The following is a 26,297-nucleotide window of genomic DNA, read 5'->3' on the forward strand; positions in this document are numbered from 1 at the left end:
ATATCCAGGAATTGAACTCAGCTCTACATAAAGTGGACCTAATAGACATCTACAGAACTCTCCACCCCAAGTCAACAGAATATACATTTTTTTCAGCACCACACCACACCTATTCCAAAATTGACCACATAGTTGGAAGTAAAGCTCTCCTCAGCAAATGTAAAAGAACAGAAATTATAACAAACTGTCTCTCAGACCACAGTGCAATCAAACTAGAACTCAGGATTAAGAAACTCACTCAAAACCGCTCAACTACATGGAAACTGAACAACCTGCTCCTGAATGACTATTGGGTACATAATGAAATGAAGGCAGAAATAAAGATGTTTTTGAAACCAACGAGAACAAAGACACAACATACCAGAATCTCTGGGACACATTCAAAGCAGTGTGTAGAGGGAAATTTATAGCACTAAATGCCCACAAGAGAAAGCAGGAAAGATCCAAAATTGACACCCTAACATCACAATTAAAAGAACTAGAAAAGCAAAAGCAAACACATTCAAAAGCTAGCAGAAGGCTAGAAATAACTAAAATCAGAGCAGAACTGAAGGAAATAGAGACACAAAAAACCCTTCAAAAAATTAATGAATCAAAAAAAAACCCCAGTTTTTTGAAAAGATCAACAAAATTGATAGACTGCTAGCAAGACTAATAAAGAAGAAAAGAGAGAAGAATCAAATAGATGCAATAAAAAATGAAAAAGGGGATATCACCACCAATCCCACAGAAATACAATCTACCATCAGCGAATACTACAAACACCTCTATGCAAATAAACTAGAAAATATAGAAGAAATGGATAAATTCCTCGACAAATACACCCTCCCAAGACTAAACCAAGAAGAAGTTGAATCTCTGAAGAGACCAATAACAGGCTCTGAAATTGTGGCAATAATCAATAGCTTACCAATCAAAAAGAATCCAGGACCTGATGGATTCACAGCCGAATTCTACCAGAGGTACAAGGAGGAACTGGTACCATTCCTTCTGAAACTATTCCAATTGATAGAAAAAGAGGGAATCCTCCCTAACACATTTTATGAAGCCAGTATCGTCCTGATACCAAAGCCTGGCAAAGACATAACCAAAAAAGAGAATTTCAGACCAATATCCTTGATGAACATTGATGCAAAAATCCTCAATAAAATACTGGCAAACCAAATCCAGCAGCACATCAAAAAGCTTATCCACCATGATCAAGTGTGCTTCATCCCTGGGATGCAAGGCTGGTTCAACATACGCAAATCAATAAATGTAATCCAGCATATAAACAGAACCAAAGACAAAAACCACATGATTATCTCAATAGATGCAGAAAAGGCCTCTGACAAAATTCAACAACCCTTCATGCTAAAAACTCTCAATAAATTAGGTATTGATGGGACATATCTCAAAATCATCAGAGCTATTTATGACAAACCCACAGCCAATATCATGCTGAATGTGCAAAAACTGGAAGCATTCCCTTTGAAAACTGGCACAAGACAGGGATGCCCTCTCTCACCACTCCTGTTCAACATAGTGCTGGAAGTTCTGGCCAGGGCAATCAGGCAGGAGAAGGAAATAAAGGGTATTCAATTAGGAAAAGAGGAAGTCAATATCGTGAAAATGGCCATACTGCCCAAGGTAATTTATAGATTCAATGCCATCCCCATCAAGCTACTAATGACTTTCTTCACAGAATTGGAAAAAACTACATTAAAGTTCATATGGAACCAAAAAAGAGCCCGTGTCGCCAAGTCAATCCTAAGCCAAAAGAACAAAGCTGGAGGCATCACGCTACCTGACTTCAAACTATACTACAAGGCTACAGTAACCAAAACAGCATGGTACTGGTACCACAACAGAGACATAGATCAATGGAACAGAACAGAGCCCTCAGAAATGATGCTGCATATCTACAACTATCTGATCTTTGACAAACCTGACAAAAACAAGAAATGGGGAAAGGATTCCCTATTTAATAAATGGTGCTGGGAAAACTGGCTAGCCATATGTAGAAAGCTGAAACTGGATCCCTTCCTTACACCTTATACAAAAATTAATTCAAGATGGATTAAAGACTTAAATGTTAGACCTAAACCATTAAAATCCTACAAGAAAACCTAGGCAATACCATTCAGGACATAGGTGTGGGCAAGGACTTCATATATAAAACACCAAAAGCAATGGCAACAAAAGCCAAAATTGACAAATGGGATCTAATTAAACTAAAGAGCTTCTGCACAGCAAAAGAAACTACCATCAGAGTGAACAGGCAACCTACACAATGGGAGAAAATTTTTGCAACTTACTCATCTGACAAAGGGCTAATATCCAGAATCTACAATGAACTCAAACAAATTTACAAGAAAAAAACAAACAACCCCATCAAAAAGTGGGCAAAGGACATGAACAGACACTTCTCCAAAGAAGACATTTATGCAGCAAAAAAACACATGAAAAAATGCTCATCATCACTGGCCATCAGAGAAATGCAAATCAAAACCACAGTGAGATACCATCTCACACCAGTTGGAATGGCCATCATTAAAAAGTCAGGAAACAACAGGTGCTGGAGAGGATGTAGAGAAATAGGAACACTTTTACACTGTTGGTGGGACTGTAAACTACTTCAACCATTGTATGTCCTTTGTAGGGACATGGATGAAACTGGAAAACATCATTCTCAGTAAACTATCGCAAGGACAAAAAAACAAACACCGCATGTTCTCACTCACAGGTGGGAATTGAACAATGAGAACTCATGGACACAGGAAGGGGAACATCACACTCCGGGGACTGTTGTGGGGTGGGGGGGAGAGGGGAGGGACAGCATTAGGAGATATACCTAATGCTAAATGACGAGTTAATGGGTGCAGCAAAACAACATGGCACATAGATACATATGTAACAAACCTGCACATTGTGCACATGTACCCTAAAACCTAAAGTATAATGATCAAATAAAAAAAAAAGATATTCCTCGAGAAGAGCAACCCCAACACACATAATTGTCAGATTCACCAAGGTTGAAAAGAAGGAAAAAGTGTTAAGGGCAGCCAGAGGGAAAGGTCGGGTTACCCACAAAGGGAAGCCCATCAGATTAACAGCAGATCTCTCGGCAGAAACCCTACAAGCCAGAAGAGAGTGAGGGCCAATATTCAACATTCTTAAAGAAAAGAATTTTCAACCCAGAATTTCATATCCAGCCAAACTAAGCTTCATAAGTGAAGGAGAAATAAAATCCTTTACAGACAGGCAAATGCTAAGAGATTTTGTCACTACCAGGCCTGCCTTCCAAGAGCTCCTGAAGGAAGCACTAAACATGGAAAGAAACAATCAGAACGAGCCACTGCAAAAACATGCCAAATTGTAAAGATCATCGATGCTAGGAAGAAACTGCATCAATTAACAGGCAAAATAACCAGCTAACATTATAATGACGGGATCAAATTCACACATAACAATATTAACCTTAAATGGGCTAAATGCCCCAATTAAAAGACACGGAGTGGCAAATTGGATAGAGTCAAGACCCATCAGCATGCTGTATTCAGGAAACACATCTCATATGCAAAGACGCATATAGGCTCAAAATAAATGGATGGAGGAAGATCTACCAAGCAAATGGAAAGCAAAAAAAAGCAGGGGTTGCAATCCTACTCACTGATAAAACAGACTTTAAACCAACAAAGACCAAAAGAGACAAAGAAGGCCATTACATAATGGAAGAGGGATCAGTTCAACAAGAAGAGCTAACGATCCTAAATACATATGCACCCAATACAGGAGCACCCAGATTCATAAAGCAAGTCCTTAAAGACCTACACACAGACATAGACTCCCACACAATAATAATGGGAGACTTTAACACCCCACCATCAATATTAGACAGATCAACAAGACAGAAGGTTAACAAGGGTATCCAGGACTTGAACTCAGCTCTGCAGCAAGCAGACCTAATAGACATATACAGGCCTCTCCATCCCAAATCAACAGAATATTAATTCTTCTCAGCACCACATCACACTTATTCTAAAATTGACCACATAATTGGAAGTAAAGCACTCCTCAGCAAATGTAAAAGAACAGAAATCACAACAAACTGTCTCTCAGGCCACAGTGCAATCAAATTAGAACTCAGGATCAAGAAACTCACTCAAAACCGCACAACTACATGGAAACTGAACAACTTGCCCCTGAATGACAACTGGGTAAATAAGGAAATGAAGGCAGAAATAAAGATGTTCTTTGAAACCAATGAGAACAAAGACAAAACATACCAGAATCTCTGGGACACATTTAAAGCAGTGTGTAGAGGGAAATTTATAGCACTAAATGCCCACAAGAGAAATCAGGAAAGATCTAAGATCGACACCCTAAAATCAAAATTAAAAGAACTAGAGAAGTAAGTGCAAACAAATTCAAAAGCTAACAGAAGGCAAGAAATAACTAAGATCAGAGCAGAACTGAAGGAGATAAGAGACACAAAAACCCCTTCAAAAAATCAATAACTCCAGGAGCTGTTTTTTTTCAAAGGGTCAACAAAATTGATAGACCACTAGCCAGACTAATAAAGAAGAAAAGAGAGAAGAATCAAATAGATGCAATAAAAAATGATAAAGGGGATATCACCACCGATCCCACAGAAATACAAACTACCATCAGAGAATATGATAAACACCTCTACGCAAGTAAACTAGAAAATCTAGAAGAAATGGATAAATTCCTGGACACATATGCCCTCCCAAGACTAAACCAGGAAGAAGTTGAATCTCTGAATAGACCAATAACAGGCTCTGAAATTGAGGCAATAATTAATAGCCTACCAACCAAAAAAAAGTCCAGGACCAGACGGATTCACAGCCAAATTCTACCAGAGGTACAAAGAGGAGCTGGTACCATTCCTTCTGAAACTATTCCAATCAGTAGAAAAAGAGGGAATCCTCCCTAACTCATTTTATGAGGCCAGCATCATCCTGATACCAAAGCCTGGCAGAGACACAACAAAAAAAGAGAATTTTAGACCAATATCCCTGATGAACATCGATGCGAAAATCCTCAATAAAATACTGGCAAACAGAATCCAGCAGCACATCAAAAAGCTTATCCACCACAACCAAGTCAGCTTCATCACTGGGATGCAAGGCTGGTTCAACATATGCAAATCAATAAACATAATCCATCACATAAACAGAACCAATGACAAAAACCACATGATTATCTCAATAGATGCAGAAAAGGCCTTCAACAAAATTCAACAGCCCTTTATGCTAAAAACTCTCAATAAACTAGATATTGATGGAACGTATCTCAAAATCATCAGAGCTATTTATGACAAACCCACAGCCAATATCATGCTGAATGTGCAAAAACTGGAAGCATTCCCTTTGAAAACTGGCACAAGACAGGGATGCCCTCTCTCACCACTCCTATTCAACATAATGTTGGAAGTTCTGGCCAGGGCAATCAGACAAGAGAAAGAAATAAAGGGTATTCAAGTAGGAAATGAGAAAGGCAAATTGTCCCTGTTTGCAGATGACATGATTGTATATTTAGAAAACCCCATCATCTCAGCCACAAATCTCCTTAAGCTGATAAGCAACTTTAGCAAAGTCTCAAGATACAAAATCGATGGGCAAAAATCACAAGCATTCCTATACACCATTAACAGTCAAACAGAGAGCCAAATCATGAGTGAACTCCCATTCACAATTGCTACAAAGAGAATAAAATACCTAGGAATCAAACTTACAAGAGATATGAAGGACCTCTTCAAGGAGAACCACAAACCACTGCTCAATGAAATAAAAGAGGACACAAACAAATCAAAGAACATTCCATGCTCATGGATAGGAAGAATCAATATCATGAAAATGGCCATACTGCCCAAGGTAATTTACAGATTCAATGCCATCCCCATCAAGCTACCAATGACTTTCTTCACAGAATCGGAAAAAACTACTTTAAAGTTCATATGGAACCAAAAAAGAGCCCGCATTGCCAAGACAATCCTAAGCAAAAAGAACAAAACTGGAGGCATCACATTACCTGACTCCAAACTATACTACAAGCTACAGTAACCAAAACAGCATGGTACTGGTACCAAAACAGAGATATAGACCAATAGAACAGAACAGAGACCTCAGAAATAACACCACACATCTACAACCATGTGATCTTTGACAAGCCTGACAAAAACAAGAAATGGGGGAAGGATTCCCTATTTAATAAATGGTGCTGGGAAAACTGGCTAGCCATACGCAGAAAGCTGAAACTGGATCCCTTCCTTACACCTTATACAAAAATTAATTCAAGATGAATTAAAGACTTAAATGTTAGACCTAAAACCACAAAAACCCAAGAAGAAAACCTAGGCAATACCATTCAGGACATAGGCATGGGCAAGGACTTCATGACTAAAACACCAAAAGCAATGGCAACAAAAGCCAAAATTGACAAATGGGATCTAATTAAACTAAAGAGCTTCTGCACAGCAAAAGAAACTACCATCAGAGTGAACAGACAATCTACAAAATGGGAGAAAATTTTTGCAATCTACCCATCTGACAAAGGGCTAATATTCAGAATCTACAAAGAACTTAAACAAATTTACAAGAAAAAAAAAACAACCCTGTCAAAAAGTGGGCACAGGATATGAACAGACACTTCGCAAAAGAAGACATTTATGCAGCCAACAGACACATGAAAAAATGCTCATCAACATTGGTCATCAGGAAAATGCAAATCAAAACCACAATGAGATACCATCTCACACCAGTAAGAATGGCAATCATTAATAAGTCAGGAAACAAAAGATGCTGGAGAGGATGTGGAGAAACAGGAATGCTTTTACACTGTTGGTGGGAGTGTAAACTTGTTCAATCATTGTGAAGACAGTGTGGTGATTCCTCAAGGAACTAGAACTAGAAATACCATTTGACCCAGCCATCCCATTACTGGGTATATACCCAAAGGATTATAAATCATGCTACTATAAAGACACATGCACACTTATGTTTATTGTGGCACTATTCACAATAGCAAAGACTTGGAACCAACCCAAATGTCCATCAATGATAGACTGGATTAAGAAAATGTGGCACATATACACCATGGAATACTATGCAGCCATGAAAAAAGATGAGTTCATGTCCTTTGCAGGGACATGGATGAAGCTGGAAACCATCATTCTGAGCAAACTATCACAAGGACAGAAAACCAAACACCGCATGTTCTCACTTATAGGTGGGAACTGAACAATGAGAACACCTGGACACATGGCAGGGAACATCACACACAGGGGCCTACCATGGGGTGGGGGACAGGGGGAGGGATAGCATTAGGAGAGATATCTAATATAAATGACGAGTTAATGGGTGCAGCAAACCAACATGGCACATGTATACCTATGTAACAAACCTGGACGTTGTGCACAAGTACCCTAGAACTTAAAGTATAATAAAAAATAAAAATAAAAATGAACTTCAACTCTTTACAAAAAGTAACTCAAAATGGATCATATACCTAAATGTAAAAGCTAAAACTATAAAATATCTAGAAGAAAACTGAAAATCTGGGAGTAAGATGGCCCAATAGAAGCCTCTATCAATGGTTCACCCTAGAATACCAAACTGAAAAACTATCCACGCAAAAAAAGAAAAAAAATGCACCTTCATAAAAACAAAAAATCAGGTGAGTAGTCACAGTACCTGGTTTTTACTTCATATCACTGAAAGAGGCACTAAAGAGGCTAGGAAAGACAGTCTTTAATTGCCTGCCCCACCCCTCCTCCACCCCCAGCTGCAACCATGTGGCATAGAGAATCAGTGTGCTTGAGGGAGGGAGAACACAGTAATTGTGGGGCTTTGGAACTCTGTGTTGTTCTGTCACAGCAGAAAGGAACACCAAGCAGAATTCACCCAGCACCCACAGAGGGAAGATTTAGACCAGCCCTAGCCAGAGAGTAATAGCCCATCCCAGCAGTCAAAACCTGAATTCCAGCAACTCCTGCCACCATGAGGTAAAATGCTCTGTTGTTCTAAATAAGCTTGAAAGGCAGTCTATGCCGTAAGGACTGAAATTCCTGGGCACGGCCTGGTGCTGGGCTCAGAGCCAGTGGACTTGTAGGGAATGTGACCTAGTGAGACATTAGCCAGGGCAGCCAAGGGAGTGTATACGCCACCCTCCTCCTTACCCTAGGCAGTGCAGCTCACAGCTTCAGGAGACTCCTTCCTTCTACTTGAGAGGCAGAGCAGGAAAAGTAAAAAGGACTTTTCCTTGCAACATGGATACCAGCTCAGTCACAGTAGGATAGGACACCAGGCAGAGATTTGAGGCCCAATTCCAGGCCCTAGCTCCTGGATGAAATTTTTAGACACATCGTTGGCCAGAAGGCAACCCACTCCCTTGAAGGGAAGGAACTAGTGCTCACAAGATGTATCACCTGCTGACTAAAGAGATCCTGGGCCCTGAATAATCATCAGTCGTAGCACTGATGAATAAGCACCAGGTGGTGCTCACCGTGGGCCTTGGGTGAGATTCAGAGACACACCAGCTTCCCAGCTGTGGTCACTACAGGGAGAGACTCCTTCTGCTTGAGAAAAGGAGAGGGACCAGTAAAGAGGACTTTGCCTTGCAGCCTAGGTGCCAGCTCAGCCACAGTGGTTGATATAGTTTGGACATTTGTCCCTGCCCAAATCTCATGTTGAAATGTAATCCCCAATGCTGGAGGTGGGGCCTGGTGGGAGGTGTTTGAATCATGGTTGTGGATCCTTCATGAATGGCTTCAGCCATCTCCTTGGTGGTAAATGAGCTCTCACTCTGAGTTAACATGAGATCTGGATGGTTAAAAGTATGTGACATCCCCCTCCCCACTTTCTGTCTCACTTGCTCTTGCTTTTGCAATGTGACATGCCTGCTTCCCCTTTGCCTTCTGCCATGATTGGAAGCTTTCTAAGGCCTCCTCAGAAACTGAGTAGATGTGAGTACCATGCTTCCTGTAAAGCCTGCAGAACTATGGGCTAAGTAAACCTCTTTTCTTTTCAAATTAGCCAGTCTCAGGTGTTTCTTTACAGCAATACAAAAATGGCTGAATTCAGTGGGGTTAGAGCACCAAGCAGACTCTTGGGATCCCTAATTCCAGGTCTTGGCCCTTAGAAGACATTTCTGGACCTGCCCTGGGCCAGAGGGGAGCCCACTGCCCTAAAGGGAGAGTCCCCGGCCTGGTAGCATTCACCACATGCTGATTGAAGAGCCCTTGGGCCTTGAGTGAACATCAGTGGGAGCCAAACAGTACAAGCCATGGGCCTGGGGTGGTGGCGGCCACAGGGATAGATTCCTCTACTTGTGGAAAGAGGAGGAAAGAGTGGGAAGAACTTTGTCTTGTTGCATTGGTGCCAGTTCAGCCACAGTAGAATAGAGCACCAGGTAGATCTGCCTAAGATGTCTGACTCAAGGCTCTGGCTCCTGCACAGCATCTCTCGACCCACCCAGGACCATGAAGAACTCACTACCCTGAAAAGCAGAACACAAGCCTGACTGGCTTCACCACCTGCTGATTTTAGAGCCCTAGGGCCTTGATGGAACATTGGCAGTAGCCAGGCAGTGGTTACCATGGGCCTTATGTAATATTGACTGTTGTGCTGGCCTCAGGTCTGACCCAGTGCAGTCCTAGTGGTGTGGCCACGGGGTATTTGTGTCACCCCCTCCCCCCGTTCCAGGCAGCTCAGCACAGAGAGACTACATTTGTTTGGGAGAAAGTTAGCGATGAAAACAAGAATCTCCTCCTGGTAATCCAGGGAATTCTTTGGGATCTTATCCAATACCACCAATGCGGTACCTCTACAAGTCTGCACGAGCTACAGCATTACTGGACTTGGGGTGCCCCCTAATGCAGATATGGTTGCAGTGACCAAAATTTTAGATGACAATACCCAAGTCCCTTCAATATCTGGAAGGATGATTACAAACAAGCCCAGATTATGAAGACTACAATAAATACCTAACTCTTCAATGCACAGACACCAACAAACATCCGCAAGCACCAAGACTATCCAGGGAAAGATAACCTCACCAAACAAACTAAATAAGGCACCAGGGACCAATCCTGGACAGACAGAGATACGTAATCTTTCAGGCAGAGAATTCAAAATAGCTGTTTTGAGGAAACTCAATGAAATTTAAGATAACATGAAGAAGGAATTCAGAATCCTCTCAGAAAAATTTGACAAAGAGATAGAAATGTTTAAAAAGAATCAAGTGAAACTCGGGAATTGAAAATGCAATTAACATACTGAAAAATGCATCAGAGTCTCTTAAAAGCAGAATTAATGAAGAAGAAAGAATTAGTAAGTTTAAAGACATGTTATTTGAAAATATACAGTCAGAAAAGACAAAAGAAAAAGGATTTAAAAGAATGAAACATACCTAGGAAATCTAAAAAATAACCTCAAAAGGGCAAATCTAACAGTTGTTGGCATTAAAGAGAAGGTTTCCTAGAAGAGTGTATCCAGTGAAAATATCCTTTAAAAGTGAAGGAGAGGCCAAGTCTGGTGGCTTACGCCTGTAATCCTAGCACTTTGGGAAGCTGAGGTGGGTGGATCACTTGAGCCCAGGAGTTCAAGACCAGCATGGGCAACATAGAGAGCTCCCATCTCTATTAAAAAAAAAAAAAAAAAAGAAGGAGAAATAAAGTCTTTCCCAGACAAACAAAAGCTGACAGATTTCATCAACAGAAGGATCAATGAAGCAAAAACTTGGTTTTTTGAAAAGATAAACAAAATCAACAAACCTTTAGCCAGACTAACAAAGAAAAACAGAGAAGACTCAAATAAATAGCATCAGAGATGAAAAAGGAGACATTACAACAAATACCACAGAAATTCAAAGGATCATTATAGGCTACTAAAAGCTGCTATATGCCAATAAATTGAAAAACCAATAAGCAATGGACAAATTCCTAGACTCATACAATCTACCAAGATTGAACCATGAAGAAATCAAAAACCTGAACAGACCAATAACAAGTAATGAAATTGAAAGTGTAATAAAAAGTTTCCCAGCAAAGAAAAGCCTGGGACCCAATGGCTTCACTGCTGAATTCTACCAAACATTTAAAGAAGAACTAACATTAACTCTACTCAAGCTATTTCAAAAAAACAGAGGAGGAAGGAATGTTTCCAAACTCATTCTATGAGTACTACTCTAATACCAAAACCAGGCAAAGACACATCAAAGAAAGAAAACTACAGGCCAATATCTTTGAGGAACATTGATGCAAAAATTCTCAACAAAAAACTAGCAAACCAAATTCAACAACTCATTAATAAGATCATTCATCATGACCAAATGGGATTAATTTCAGGAATATATGGATGGTTCGACATATGTAAATCGATATGATATATCATATCAACAGAATGAAGGACAAAACCACATGATCATTTCAATTGATGCTGAAAAAGCATTTAACAAAATTCAGTATCTCTTCATGATAAAGCCCCAAAAACTGTGTATAGAAGGAACACACCTCACCAAAATAAAAGGGATATATGACAGACCCACAACTGCTATTGTACTGAATGGGAAAATACTAAAAGACTTTCCTCTAAGATCTGGACAAGACAAGGATGCCCACTTTCACCATTGTTATTCAACATAGTACTGGAACTCTTCACTAAAGCAGTCAGACAAGAGAAAGCTATAAAGACACACTTCCTTTCCTTCTGAATTGGAAAGGAAGAAGTCAAATTACCTTTGTTTGCACATGATATGATACTATGTTTGGAAAAACCTAAGTTTTCCACATGAAAACTATTAGAACTGATAAACAAATTCAACAAAGTTGCAGGATACAAAATCAACATACAAAAATCAATAGTGTTTATATATACCAACAGTGAACAATGTGAAAAAGAAATTTTAAAAGTAATCCCATTTACAATAGCCACACATAAAATTAAATACCTAGGAATTAATTTAACCCAAAGAAGTGAAAGATCTCATAACGAAAACTATAAAACACTGATGAAAGACATTGAAGAGGACACCAAAAATGGAAAAAGATTCCATAATCATGAATTGGAAGAATCAATGTTGTTAAAATGTGATTACCACCCAAAGCAATCTACAGATTCAATGCAATCCCTATCAAAATACCAATGACATTATTCACATAAATAGAAAAAACAAACCTAAAATTCATATGGAATAACAAAAGACCCAAAATTGCCAAAGCTGTCCTAAGCAAAAAGAACAAAACTGGAGGAATCACATTACCTGACTTCAAATCATACTACAGAGCTATAGTAACCAAAACAGCATGGTACTAGCACAAAAATAGACACATAGACCAGTGGAACAGAACACAGTGGCCAGAAACAAATCCACCTACCTATAGTGAACTCATTTTTGACAAAGATCCCAAGAAATACACTGGGGAAAAGACAATCTCTTCAATCAATAGTGCTGGGAAAACTGGCCGTCCATATGCAGAAGAATGAAATTAGACTCCTATCTCTTACCATACACAAAAATCAAATCGAAATGGATTAAAGACTTACATCTAAGACCTCAAACTATGAAACTACTACAATAAAACATTGGGAAAAATCTCTAAGAAATTGGTCTGGCAGAAATTTCCTGAGCAGTACCCCATAAGCATAGGCAACCAAAGCAAAAATGGGTAAATGGGATCACATCAAGTTAAAAGGCTTCTGCACAGCAGAAATATATATACATATATATATTTTTGTGTTGTATTAAAAAAATCTTTGCCTAACCCAAGATCAATAAGATTTTCTGTTTTTTATTTTTTAAATTTTTGTGGGTACATGGTAGATATAGATATTTACAGAATACATGAGGGTTTTTTGGTCTTTTTTTTTCTTTTTGTGGAGAACAGAGTTTTGCTATATCGTCCAGGCAGGTTTAGAACTCCTGGGCTCCAGCTGTCCTCCTGCCTCTGCCTCCCTAAGTGCTGGGATTACAGACATGAGCCGTCGTGCCTGACTACATGAGATATTTTGAAACAGGCATGCCTGTTCATAGGAGATATAGTCATAATAGCCCAAAACTGGAAACAACCCAAACATAGGTATTCATCAACTGATGAATAGATAGACAAATTGTGGTATATTCATAGAATGCGATACTACTCTGCAATAAAAAGGAACAAACTACTGATACAGGAATGAACTTAAAAAGCATTAGGCTAAGTAAAAGAAGCCGGACACAAAATATTTCATTTCTATGAAATCCTAGAAATAGCAAAACTATAATGATAGAAAGCAGATTGGTTATTACCACAGGCCACGCTGTAGAGTATTGGTGGACATGTGTGGGAACTTTTTGGAATGATATAATTATTCTATATCTTGATTGTAGTGGCTGTTACATGGTTGCACACATTTTTCAAAACTCATTGAATTGTCCACATCAAATAGGTGGATTTTATTGTATGTAAATTATACCTCAATAAAGCTGATTGAAAATCCTCTAGATAATAATAGTTTCTTTTTTATTTTTTTAAATAGCGGATGAAAGAAATATTCTGATGCGAGTGTTTTGATGTGGATGGGGAACTGGCTTTATAAAGATGGGAGATGACAGGGTAAATACTGAGTACAACTTTCCCTGGGTGGAGATGTGTCAAGAACAACATTTCTTCCCCTAGAGATTAGTGCTCAAATTGATCTTATTTAATGCTAATATAAAGAAAGGTGATTGTGTAGAAAGCAGTTTGCAGATAAGTTTTAAACTTCCTTCAATAGTGTATGTCAAGTGGATGAGGATGAATTGCTGGATGATTTCATACTGAGTGTATAAAGATAGGTAATGCATTTTAGGAAAAGCCATCTAAGCCTACATTAATACTATCATAAGGGCTCAAGTTATTTTATTGGAATACGTTAAACTGTTTCCTGAAAATATTAGTAACTATTGTAGACATGATATGGTATTCTGGTTAAAAAAGAATTTGTTATCTTTAGAGGTAAATACTGAAGTATTTATAAATGAAGTTATAGGATATCTGGGGTTTGTTTTAAAATAATTCAGTGGGGTTGTGGGGAGAAGTTAGGGGTGGGAGTGGCTAGGAACATGGATGAAATAAGATTAGATATGTACTGATAATTGTTAAAGCTGAATGATGGGCACAGGATGTTTACTTTTCTGTTCTCTTTATTTTGTGTATGCTATGGTTTGAATATTTATCCCCTCCAAAACTCATGTTGAAACAATCCCCAATGTGGCAGTATTGAGAAGTGAGGCTATTGAAAGTTAATGGAATTGATTGACTAATGGGTTAATGGATCAGTGGGTTATCATGGGAGAGGAACTGGTGACTTTATAAGAAGAAGAGAGACCTGAGCTAGCATGTTAGCATGCTCAGCCTCCTTGCCATGTGATAACCTGTGCAGTCTCCAGACTCCAGAAAGTCCCAATCAACAAAAAGGCCCTCATCAGACGTGGCTCCCCTGACCTTGGATTTCTCAGTCTCTATAACTGTAAGAAATAAATTTGTTTTTTATATAAATTACTCACTTTCAGATATTCTATTATAAGCAGCAGAAAATGGACTAAGACCAAGATAGTGTATGTCTAAACATTTCCATAATAATAGGTTGATTTTGTTTGTTTTTTAGTTTTCTAGGAAAAAAAAAATCTGTCTTCACTTAGATAAGCTTGGCCTGGAGTCACCCTGGACTCAACTACATGGTCCATAAGGAAATAAAAATAAGTTGAAACTAGGCTCTCTAAAAGTGTTTTTTTTAAGTCAAGGGAATGGGTTAGACAGCAGAATTACCAGGGGTGCTCATCTATTCTATGCTGAGGGTCTCTCCAGAGGATTTAATTTGATTGGGTGGCAAGTTCAGCAGGTATCACCTGGCAGAGGTGACACCCAAAGTCTGATGGATACAGGTTTGTGCTTCTGAACTAATCTGGTTCTGCGCTATTTGAACTGGGTCCCAAGGCAAAAACTGAGGCTTTAAAAGACAGTATTCAAACCCTTGGGGAAATGAAAGCGCTACGTAGACTTGTAGGATCCCTGCCAGTGATAAATATTTTGGGAATATCCATAATCAATGGGAAGAGAGAGGATCACCACATCATTCCAACAGGCTGCTGTGAATCATAAACCCAACAGAATGCTAGGATCAGACACAACATGGAACACAAAATTATTCCATCCCATACATTAATTGCCAATCCTCAAAAAATACACATTAGAAATTAAAGAAAAATTAGAGAAGGATAACTAATTATTTTATTAGAAAACCAGCCATAAAAAATGATGAGTTCATGTCCTTTGTAAAGACATGGATGAAGCTGGAAACCATCATTCTCAGCAAGGACAAAAAAACCAACTATCGCAAGGACAAAAAACCAAACACCGCATGTTCTCACTCATAGGTGGGAATTGAACAATGAGAACACATGGACACAGGAAGGGGAACATCACACACCGGGGCCTGTTGTGGGGTGGGGGAAGCGGGGAGGGACAGCATTAGGAGATATACCTAATGTTAAATGACGAGTTAATGGGTGCAGCACACCAACATGGCACATGTATACATATGTAACTAACCTGCACGTTGTGCACATGTACCCTAAAACTTGAAGGATAATAAAAAAAAGAAAGAAAGAAAACCAATGGAAATCTATGACAACAAGAGACCAAAATATGGCAGTTTTGGAGATTTGAAGGCTGTAAATTCATAGAAATGTAAATATGGTAATATAGACTTTTTCACTAAATCCTAATATGCCAGATTAGGATTAGAGGATACAACTCAAAGCTTAAAAGATGTAGTTTTATCTCAATGAAAGGAGGTACTACTTTATAAGAACATTTTAGCTAAAAACAGGAAAATGCTCATGCAGGATTTAACTAACAAATAATAAAATATAATTAAAGTAAGGCAGAGTGTTTGAGAAAAAAGAAAATCCTAAACATTTTGAGGCTGACATCATGGAAGTCATCTAAGCTTTTTACTATGTATCCATTGGCACTACTTCCAAGGCTGAATTGGACAGAACATCTGTGTTGCCAAATACTGCAGTTTTTAAGTTTTCAAGATGTGAATAAAAGCCACGAGTCACTGCTAGAATGGCTATTGGTCCTTGTATATACAAAGAGTCTCCATTTCTAGAGTTAGGCATAAGAATACACTTTAGCCAGGAGCAGAATTATGGGGCATTGTGCCATCCCAGCCACCATCCCCTGAAAACCTGCCCTTCTAGATATGTAACTGTGTAACAGCTACCACAAAACTTAGTGCCCTAAAACAGCATCCACTTTGTTTCATAATTTTACAAGTCACAAATTTGAGAAGGGCTCAACTAGGTGATTCTTCTGCTCCATGTGTCATCAACTGGGGTCACTCGTGCTGTGCTATTCAGCTGGTGCCTGGGCTAGGCCGGAGTGCCCATGATGCTTCTTTCATGCATCTGATGTCTCAGCAGAGATTGCAAACGGCTGGGTTCTGCTGAGCCCCTCTCCCTCATTATGTAATATCAGGGTCTCTCCACACGCTTACTTGAGCAGAGTAGTTAGACTTCTTATCTGATAGCTGATTTAAATCAGGTGCCAAGAACAGAGGACGCTGTCAGACCTCTTAAAATTCAGGCTCACTACTGGCATCATGTCACTTCTGTTGTACTCTGTTGATCAAAGTAATCCAGGCCAGCTCAGATTCAAAGGGAGAAGAAATGGATCTCTCAATGGCAGGAATTTTAAATAACTTGAGGCCATCTTTAATTCACCACAGATGCCCTTTAAAAAAACTGTCAGAAACTGAAAGATATCCCCATCTGCATTTAAGGAAAGCCAGAACGAAATTTTCCTGGACTAAATTCTTTTTCAATAAAAAAAAAAGATAACTAGTTCTACATACCTTAATATTCCTGTCCTTTTTTGTTTTGTTTTGTTTTAGATGGAGTCTCGCTGTGTCGCTCAGGCTGGAGTGCAGTGGTGCGATCCTGGCTCACTGCAAGCTCCGCCTCCTGGGTTCACACCATTCTCCTGCTTCAGCCTCCCGAGTAGCTGGGACTACAGCTGCCCGCCACCATGCCCGGCTAATTTTTTTTTATATTTTTAGTAGAGACGGGGTTTCACTGTGAATATTCCTGTTCTTAACCCAAAAAAAGAATATTCCCAGGCACATATGGAAGTGTTCTGTTCCTCAGTTTGCCCATATGTATATATGCATATGCATCATATGGAATATGCGTTCATCATATTCACGTGTTGAAATTCTCACCCCCAAGGTGATGGTGACCAGCCTGACCAACATGGCAAAACTCCATCTCTACTAAAAATACAAAAATTACTTCATTGTAAGTAAATTAGCCAGGCATGGTGGCAGGTACCTGTGGTCCCGGCTACTTGGGAGGCTGAGGCAGGAGAATCACTTGAACTCAAGAGCGGGAGGTTGCAGTAAGCCGAGATCGTGCCACTGCACTCCAGCCTGGGCGACAGAGCAAGACTCCATCTAAAACAAAAAACAAAAAGAAGAAGAAAAAGAAGAAGGAGTGAGGCTTTCACGAGGTGATTGAGTCATGAAGGCCTTCATGAATAGGATTGGTGCCTTATAAAAGAAGCCTGAGAGACCCCTCGCCCCTTCTGCTGTGTGAGAACACAACAAGAAGGTGTCATCTGTGAGCCAGAACACAGGCCTTCACCAGACACCAAATCTGCTGGTGACATAATCTTTGACTTCCCAGCATCCAGAACTGTGCAAAATAAATTTGTGTTTTTTATAAGCTACCCAGTCTATGGCATTTTGGTATAGCAGCCCAAATAGACTAACAGAGGCATCTCTTAATACATTGCATTACATAATCATTACAATAACTTGGCAAGCAGAGATTATTAGCCCAGCATCACAAACTGTGACCTGAATTTGAAGCCAGGTTCATTATGACTATAAAGCCTACAGTCACATTACAAATGTAGTAGAGAAATAAGTATTGGCAAGAATTTGAAGCAACAGGAACTCTCCTACACAGCTGAGGAAAGCATATGTTGTCGCAGTCATTACAACCAATTTGGAAAACACTTATTCAAAAGCATATCTTGGGTGACCCAGTATTTCCAATACCAGATAAATTTCCTAGGGACACTCATGCACATGTACACAAGAAGATGTGTACATGTATTTGTAACTTCATTGTTAGTAACACCAAAGAAACAGGAAACAAAACAAATGTCAATCAATAGTAGAACAGATAGCTAAGTGGTAGTGTGTTCATACACTGGAATATGCAGAGGTGAAAATGAAACACATGGAACAGCATGCATCCACAAGGATGAATCTTAAAAATCCAATAATAATAATACACTGGAGACTCCAAAGGGGAAGGAGAGAGGAGAGGGCTAAAAAAAAGTACCGATTGGGTACAATGTTCACAATGTAGGTGATGAGTACACTAGAAGCCCAAACCTCACCATCATGCAATATATTCATGTATATCGGCTGAATTTTGTGTTCTATGTTTTATCACTTTACTTCTTCATAGTTTTACCCTCAATGTTGTATTTTAACTAACATATTGTTCATTTTTTATCTTTTTAAGCTTTATACAAATGGAATCATAGGTATTTATCTGTTACATATCCATGTAACAAACCTGAACATGTACCCCTGAATCTAGAAAAAATAAATAGATAGTAACATGAAAAAAAATCTAAAAAGAACAAAAAAGGAAATCTAATACTGAGACACTGGAGTAAGCCAAAGATGAATCCCTAGCTAGGATTCTATTTGCATAAAGCATAAAAACGGGGAAAAAGAACAACATAGTAGTTTAAATGCAACATAGAGGATAAAACTATGAAGAAGTAAGGTGATCAAACACGGAATTCAGCCAGGAAGAAGAGAGATGTGATCTGACAGGAACACACAAGGGGCATCTAGAATACGACAGCGTTTTATTTCTTGACCTAGGTGGGAGTTATTTCACTGTTTTTCTTCTGACTAAAAGTTCATTCTTTACACAGCTAACTATCTCAGTTGTTCTCCTACCACGTTTCAATACCCACAGCTACTTAGCCACACTGCAGCTATCTGTCGATTGCTTTCCCATCATCCATCCCAGCATGACTGGGCAGGATGAACTACCGTGATTGATGTCCCTGCTCCTACACTGGCCAGCTCCCGCTGAAGGTCCATTAATACACCAGGGCAATCTGTTTACTATGTGTTTGAAGATCTGTTACACAAAAAGATAGGTTATTGTTTTTCTAATAAATCTCCATGAAAGAACATTTTTTATTTTTTAACTTATTTTGGTAAAATATTATTCTCAAGTTTTCCTTTGCATCTCACTTTTTAAACCATCATCACATGCCACTGTGAGATATGTTACTTTAGAAGCAAAAGACTCATTATATCTATATAGAAAGAGAACCATAGTCTTCATTGTAAGTAAATTTGTCTATGTTTGTCATGTACAAAGAACAGGAAAAACATGTTTATAGCTTGATATTGCAGATAGATGTAATGAAAGAGGATGGGAAATTTCACTGCCCCAGTGTAGAAAAACAAAATCATTAGAAAAGTAAACAATGCATTTAAATAATGCATTCTATTTTACTAACAGATATGCTAGAGCAAATACGGATTTCTAAAATTATCAGTTTTCCACATCCACAAAGGAAATAAATATGATAACTAGAAAAATCCAAGTGAAATATATTTTATTTCTGCTTGTTGGCATAAAAGCAAAGCAGAAAGCCTTCTTAGGGGTTTTTCCCCCTTTAACAATAAGTTAATGTCAAAATAACTGAAGAATTTAACATTACAACTCTCTCTCCCTCATACCAAGGCCCTAATAGCTCTTAGTTCAACAGGTAACTATTAAGTCAAAACAAAGCAAATTAAAATCTATTCCCTGGAGGTCATACTTCTACCAGATTAAAATGAGACAGTAAGTTATGCATCAGGTAAGAAAAATTATGCTTCTAGAGCAATTTAATAAGAAAGTATTTTTCTCCACTCGTGAAACCTTTAAAAATTGGCAGTTTGACACTGTTGGTAAACTAGCACAGCCACTGTGAAGAACAGTGTGGAAGTTCCTCAGAAAACTACAAATAGATCTACTATATGATCCAGCAATCCCACTAGTGGGGATTTATCCAAAGAAAAGGGAATCATTGTATTGAAGAGATATCTACATCCCCATGATTATTGCAGCAGTATTTACACTAGTCATTATATAGAATCAACCTAGGTGTCCAACAATAGATGAATGCCTAAAGAAAATGTGGTGTATATACACACCCAGTGAAATACTATTCAGCCATAAAAAAAGAATGAAATCTTGTTATTTGCAGCAACATGGATGGAGGATATTGTGTTAAGTGAAATAAGCCAGGAACAGAAAGTTAAACACAGCATGTTCTCAATCACGTGGGAGCTTTAAAAAGTGGATTTCATAGAAGTAAAAAGTAGAAGAGAGGATACTAGAGACTGGGAAGGGCAAGGGAAGGAAGGGATATGGAGAGATTTGTTAAAGTACACAAAACTACAGCTAGATAGGAGGAAGAAGTTCTAGGGTTCTCTAGCACTGTAAGATTACTATAGCTAACAAGAATATATTATATAGCTTCAAATGACTGAAAGGAGGATATTGAATATTCCCAACACAAACAAATGATAAATGTTTGAGATGATGGATGTGCTAATCACTCTGATCTGACCACTATACATTATATACATCATATACATCAAAACATCACTATGCACCCATGAATGCATACAATTAGTTTTTGCCAATTTACAAAAATAAAATTTGTAAATTAAAAACAAAAACAAGTAATGGGGAAAGCAGAAAAAAGGAAAAAGATAAATCTTAGAAGCCACATGAGACTGGTGTCAGTCTCTACAAAGCTGGAAGTGGGTAAAATCTGTCCTCACCTTCTCCAGTTACCCTCTCTGCTCTTCCTCCTCTGGTTTCCCTTGTGAACTGCTCTTCTACAGGTCACAAAGGATGAATCTTCTCAGGGTTTGGTCCTGTGCCCTCTTCTCTTCTCTCTACATTCTTGGGTGCTTTCATTTATCCCCACAGGAATACTGTGTCTTATATTTACCGAGAGCCTATTGGCCCAGGGCTTACAGTCCATTGGATAGTCACCTGAATGTCCTAAAATCAACACATTCGCAAATGAAAACCTCACCTTCTTTGCGATCCTCCTTTTAGATTGGTGGCATCAACTTTTCGTTATCTCGCTCCCACGTGCAATGATTCACTAAGTCTTATTGATTATACTTCTGAAATATTCTTTTTTAAATGTGTCTTATGTCCAAGCTCACAACCTCTGTTAACTCTAAGAGACAACCCTCTAAATAAATGGTCTTTGAATCTCGAGGAACTTTCTCCCAAACTGTGTTTTTTTTTTTTGTAAGTTTCCTCAAAGTTATGTTTTAGAACTCAGATCTAATCATGCTGTTTTTTCTACGTAAACAGAAAAACAAAGAACAAAAAATTGGTAGTTTGGCCGGGCACGGTGGCTCACGCCTGGAATCCCAGCACTTTGGGAGTCTAAGCCAGGTGGATCATGAGGTCAGGAGATTGAGACAATCCTGGCCAACATGGTGAAACTCCGTCTCTACTAAAAACACAAAAATTAGCTGGGAGTGGTGGTGCATGCCAGTAGTCCCACCTATGCGGGAGGTTGAGGCAGGAGAATCGCTTGAACCCAGGAGGTGGAGGTTGCAGTGAGCCGAGATCGTGTCACTGCACTCCAGCCTGGTGACAGAGCAAGACTCCATCTCAAAAATAAATTAAAAAAAAAAAAAAAAACTTGGTAGTTTGACATATTCTTGACATATTCCATTTCTTTTTAATTTTACAAAAAATATATTCCCAAATCATGTGATTTTCTATTACATATGCCTAAGATAACTATTTTCAAAGTAAAGAACAAAATCAAGATATATGATGAGGGTTTATGTTTGCCTTTAGTGGTATTAAATAGGATTCCCTAGTAACACTCATTATCATTATTAATATAATACTAGATTTCCTAAATCTTTCCTAGACAATAGGGAACATAAGTAATATAAAATCAATTCTACCATTTTGTGCTAAGCCTCGTATATTATCTCTAATCCTTAGAACATCCATGCAAGGTTGAACTATTCCCACTTTATACATGAGGACATTGAGGCTTAGAGAAGTTGAACAACTTGCTCCACACTGCATTGCTGGCAAATGACCTGATGGGGATTTGAATCCAGATCTTCCATTGCTCCTATGTTATTACGGAATGTGTTAAAGTTGTTATAATACAAGAGCTTTATTTATACTTATGTCAGTTAAAATATAGCTTTTGGGCCAGGCGCGGTGGCTCACGCCTGTAATTCTAACACTTTCGGAGGCTGAGGCAGGCAGATCACTTGAGGTCAGGAGTTCGAAACCAGCCTGGCCAACATGGTGAAACACTGCCTCTACTAAAAGTACAAAAAACTTAGCCAGGCATGGTGGTGGGCACCTGTAATCCCAGATACTTGGGAGGCTGAGGCAGGAGAATTGCTGGAACCTGGGAGGCAGAGGTTGCAGTAAGCCGACATCACGCCACTGCACTCCAGCCTGGGTGACAGAACGAGACTCCATCTCAAAAAATAAAATATATGTTTTTTTTATTATAACAACTTTAACACAGCAATGCCTGCCACAGATGAGAAAATTTGTAATGTTCCCAAAAGACCATCATTTTAAAAGTTTCGACTCTCAAGGAGTTTTTTCTGCTATTTAAAACTTGATTAGAACATAGATTCATTCATATAGCTACTACCCTTACAATAACACAAAGGTTGATGGAGGTGAATGTTCTAGACTAGCAGTCGGTTGTAAATATTATTGCTGACAGTTAACTAGAAACACAGTATTCAATAAAGATATTATATATCCACTAAAACTCAAAGCACAATTTTAAACTGATCTTTACTTGATGAGTTTAAACTCAGAATCCTACATAAAAGAGACATCTTTGAAAAATAATATAACCACCTGTATTTTCAAATAGATTTGCACATTACTGTTTGAGATTTTGAAAAACACTGCACTGACAAAACTCCCTGTGTTCCAGTAATAAACAAGATTCTGATTCTGGACGTACTGCAGTTCTCACAGTAGGAGCAGAAGGAAAAAAAAGGGAAAAAAGGAAGAAGAGAATAAAAATAAGGAGGAGGAAGAGGAAGGATGTGGAAAAAAAGGAAGAAGGAAGAAAAGGAAAATAAAGAAGAAGAGAAAGAGGTAAAGGAAGAAGAAAAGGAATGATGGAAGAAGAGGAAGCGGAGAAGAAGGAAGAAGAAAAGAGGCAGGAGAATGATAATCTGCTATGATAGTCTAACTCCAGATAACCACTTGGAATTCGGTTCACAGATCTTTGGAACACCTCCACGTTTTTCTGAGTACTTGATTTACATCGCTCTACTAGACCCTACTTGGGGTTAGACCAAAAAAAAAAAAAAATGACTAAGTCATCTCTGTCACTAAATATAGACACCGCCGCCAGAGAGCAGACTCTGTACAATAAGTTGGGGCTGGCCTCATTAGGAGTATGAAGTTCAACTTACCAAGAGTGGAAATAGAACTAATATTTGTTGATTACCTACTAGGTTTCTGGTCTTATGTTAAGTGCTTTACATATATTTTGTCACTTGTATTATTATTAAATTATTATCAGAATATTATTTTTATTTTATTGGTACATAATTTTACATAATTATAAGGTACTTGGGATATTTCAATGCATGTATATGTTGTATGCATCTCTTGTTAAGCAAATCATGGTTATGGTACACCCATCACCTCAAACATTTACCATTTCTTTGTGCTGAGAACTTTCCACATCTTCTCGATTAGTAGTGATCTTGACATATACAATAAGTTATTGATAACTACAGTCACCCTATTATACTATTGTAGACTAGAATTTATTCCTTCTATCTAACCATATTTTTGTACCCATTAACTAACCTCTCTTTGTCATGTCCTCCCCCTACCCTTCCCAACCTCTGATAATCATTCTACTCTACCTCAATGAGATCAATTTTTTTAGCTCCCACTAAGAGTGAGAACATGCAATATTTGCTTTTCTGTGCCTGGCTCATTTTATATTATCATAATATTATTATAGTTGTTTACAGATTGGAAAACTGTGACTTGGAGAGATTGAGTGACATTTCCATCGTTGCACCCAAGTAAATGGAAGCTCAGAATTTAATCCTGCTTGACTATATGTTTATCTCCTACCTCACTGCCCTACACATGTACGGTGTTTCTTAGTGATATATTTTAAATAGTAGCTCAAGCTCCCCTTCCACCTACTTCTCTTTGAGGAGAAGAGCTGATGTGGGTAGAGACCAAAGTCAATGCAACTGGGCTATGGGATTATGGAGTGAAGTTTTCAGAATAAGTCAAAGTCTCTTGTGTCCACTTTGCTTGCTGCCTTCTTTAGCCACCCATTCTTGGCTTCTCACTTGCTTAGACTTAAGTACAGTGTGAGCAAAACTATTTGAGGGGAGGGACAGCCACGTGTGCTATTGTCCATTGTCCTGAAACAGCATGCACATTATGGATTGCTTCTCTAGAAACTAGATGTGGCTATGGACCTGGAATAGGGACACTAAACCTAGCAGAACCAGATGTGATCAAAGGAAACTGAAACACAGAGTTGATGGCTTAAACAGCACTGTCCAATAGAACTTTCTGCAATGATGGCAATGTTCTAATTCTGCACTGTCTAATACAGTAGCTACTGGCTACATGTGGCTATTAGGCTCTTGAAATTTGACCAGTAGACAACTAATTGTTTAAGTTTATTTAACTGTAGCTAATTTATATTGAAATAACTACATGTGTACCATATTGGACAACACAGGTTAGATCATCAATACTAAGCTGTTTACTGAAAACACAAATTCTTGGGTACCATGTAAGATATACTAAAATCAGAATCTCTGAGGTAAGCTCAGGTATGGGCATTTTTAACCAGAAGTTCCTGTGCTTATTGATGTTTGAGAACCAATATCCTACCAGGCATTTGTGTCAGCCTTCTAAAAGTCCCTACCTGTGCCCACTAATGCCTGCCACTTTCACCTCGTCCTCAGGTTCGTCCTGACTTAGCGTGTTTAATAGCCGCAGCATCACTGTCAGCCTTGCTTTCAAACCTGGACCCAGTGGCTCAGGATGGTTGCAAAGCTTCCACAACCACCACCCCCCGCCCACCCTGCATTCCAAGATTCCTTGAAGACCAACTTTAAGGGCACTCATGACAGGTAAAGTCTACACACCTGACTAACACTGCCCTAAGCACAGTACTCCCAAATTCATATGCTGTTTGTCCTCCTCTTCCTGTATTTTTGTCTAGTCCAGAGAAATAGGCATTTGCCTTGGTCTCTGCCTTCTTAAGCCTCTTGTCCTCACCTTAATCCCGTCGGTTCTAGGGCTAGTTCCCATTCCTCTGCCTCAGATGGATCCTCATCTCCATAATCTCCCTCCATGGTCAGGATGTGTGAAAAGCTCTCATGACCTCTACCCTCCTGACTTTCAAATTAACTCACCTAGAATGAACCTCTATGATCTGAGGAATGACCAATTTATCCATTAATTTGGTAAATTTTTGAAATGCTGAGCATTTGATTCCCAGTTCTCTGTAGCTGAGTCCATTTCTCCAAGCTTCACATCTTTTCCCCTCCCAACTGATCCCGTTATCCAGGTTCCAGCATGCTACACTCCTGAGTGCACCTGAGTTAAGTATGTTTAATGTAATTATGACAGCCAGAGGTAAAACTAAACAATTATTTCCAGGACTGTAAATTCAGTGTCTATTAAGGTTTTCAGGTACATGCCTCCCCATCACCATTCGCCAACTGCCACCACCCATACACACGCAGACACACACCATACAACATTTACACTGATATAACACTTCAAAAATAATTTCCCATGTATCGTCACGTTTGACTGACACAGTGTATAGATTATTACACTAATGGTTCCACATAAACGAAGCCTCTACCCTTCAGCATCGTTCCTTCTTTCATTGACCCTGGGCTCAGCCATGTGACTTACTTTGGCTAACAAGATATCAGCAAATATGACACAAGGAGAGGATAGGTAAACACTTGCACACTGGGATTTGCCTTCTTGAAATCATTGTCATTGTCATGTAAGAAACCTGGTCTCCACTGCAAAAGCAGCCACATAGAGAACTGAGGTATTCTGCTGACAGTCTCAGCTGACTGCCATATGAGAGTAAGGCCAGCCTGGATCATCAAATTCCAGTCAAACCCCCAGAT

General features: G+C 38.9%; 1 protein-coding gene and 1 long non-coding RNA gene across 2 annotated transcripts in view; one reads left to right on the plus strand and one right to left on the minus strand.

Moving 5' to 3' along the window:
- Window positions 1-26,297, minus strand: part of ZNF800 (zinc finger protein 800) — a 271,901-nt gene that overhangs the window by 132,950 nt on the left and 112,654 nt on the right. The gene's annotated exons all lie outside the window — the stretch shown is intronic.
- Window positions 7,914-26,297, plus strand: part of LOC116814315 (uncharacterized) — a 52,108-nt gene continuing 33,724 nt past the window's right edge. Inside the window, exons 1-2 of the long non-coding RNA XR_009209320.1 lie at window positions 7,914-8,008; window positions 25,107-25,274. This is a non-coding gene — a long non-coding RNA (uncharacterized LOC116814315). The remainder of the gene's footprint in view (window positions 8,009-25,106; window positions 25,275-26,297) is intronic.

Source organism: Hylobates moloch, unplaced genomic scaffold, assembly GCF_009828535.3.
Source record: "Hylobates moloch isolate HMO894 unplaced genomic scaffold, HMol_V3 SCAFFOLD_1, whole genome shotgun sequence".
Classification (NCBI taxonomy): Eukaryota; Metazoa; Chordata; class Mammalia; order Primates; family Hylobatidae; genus Hylobates; species Hylobates moloch.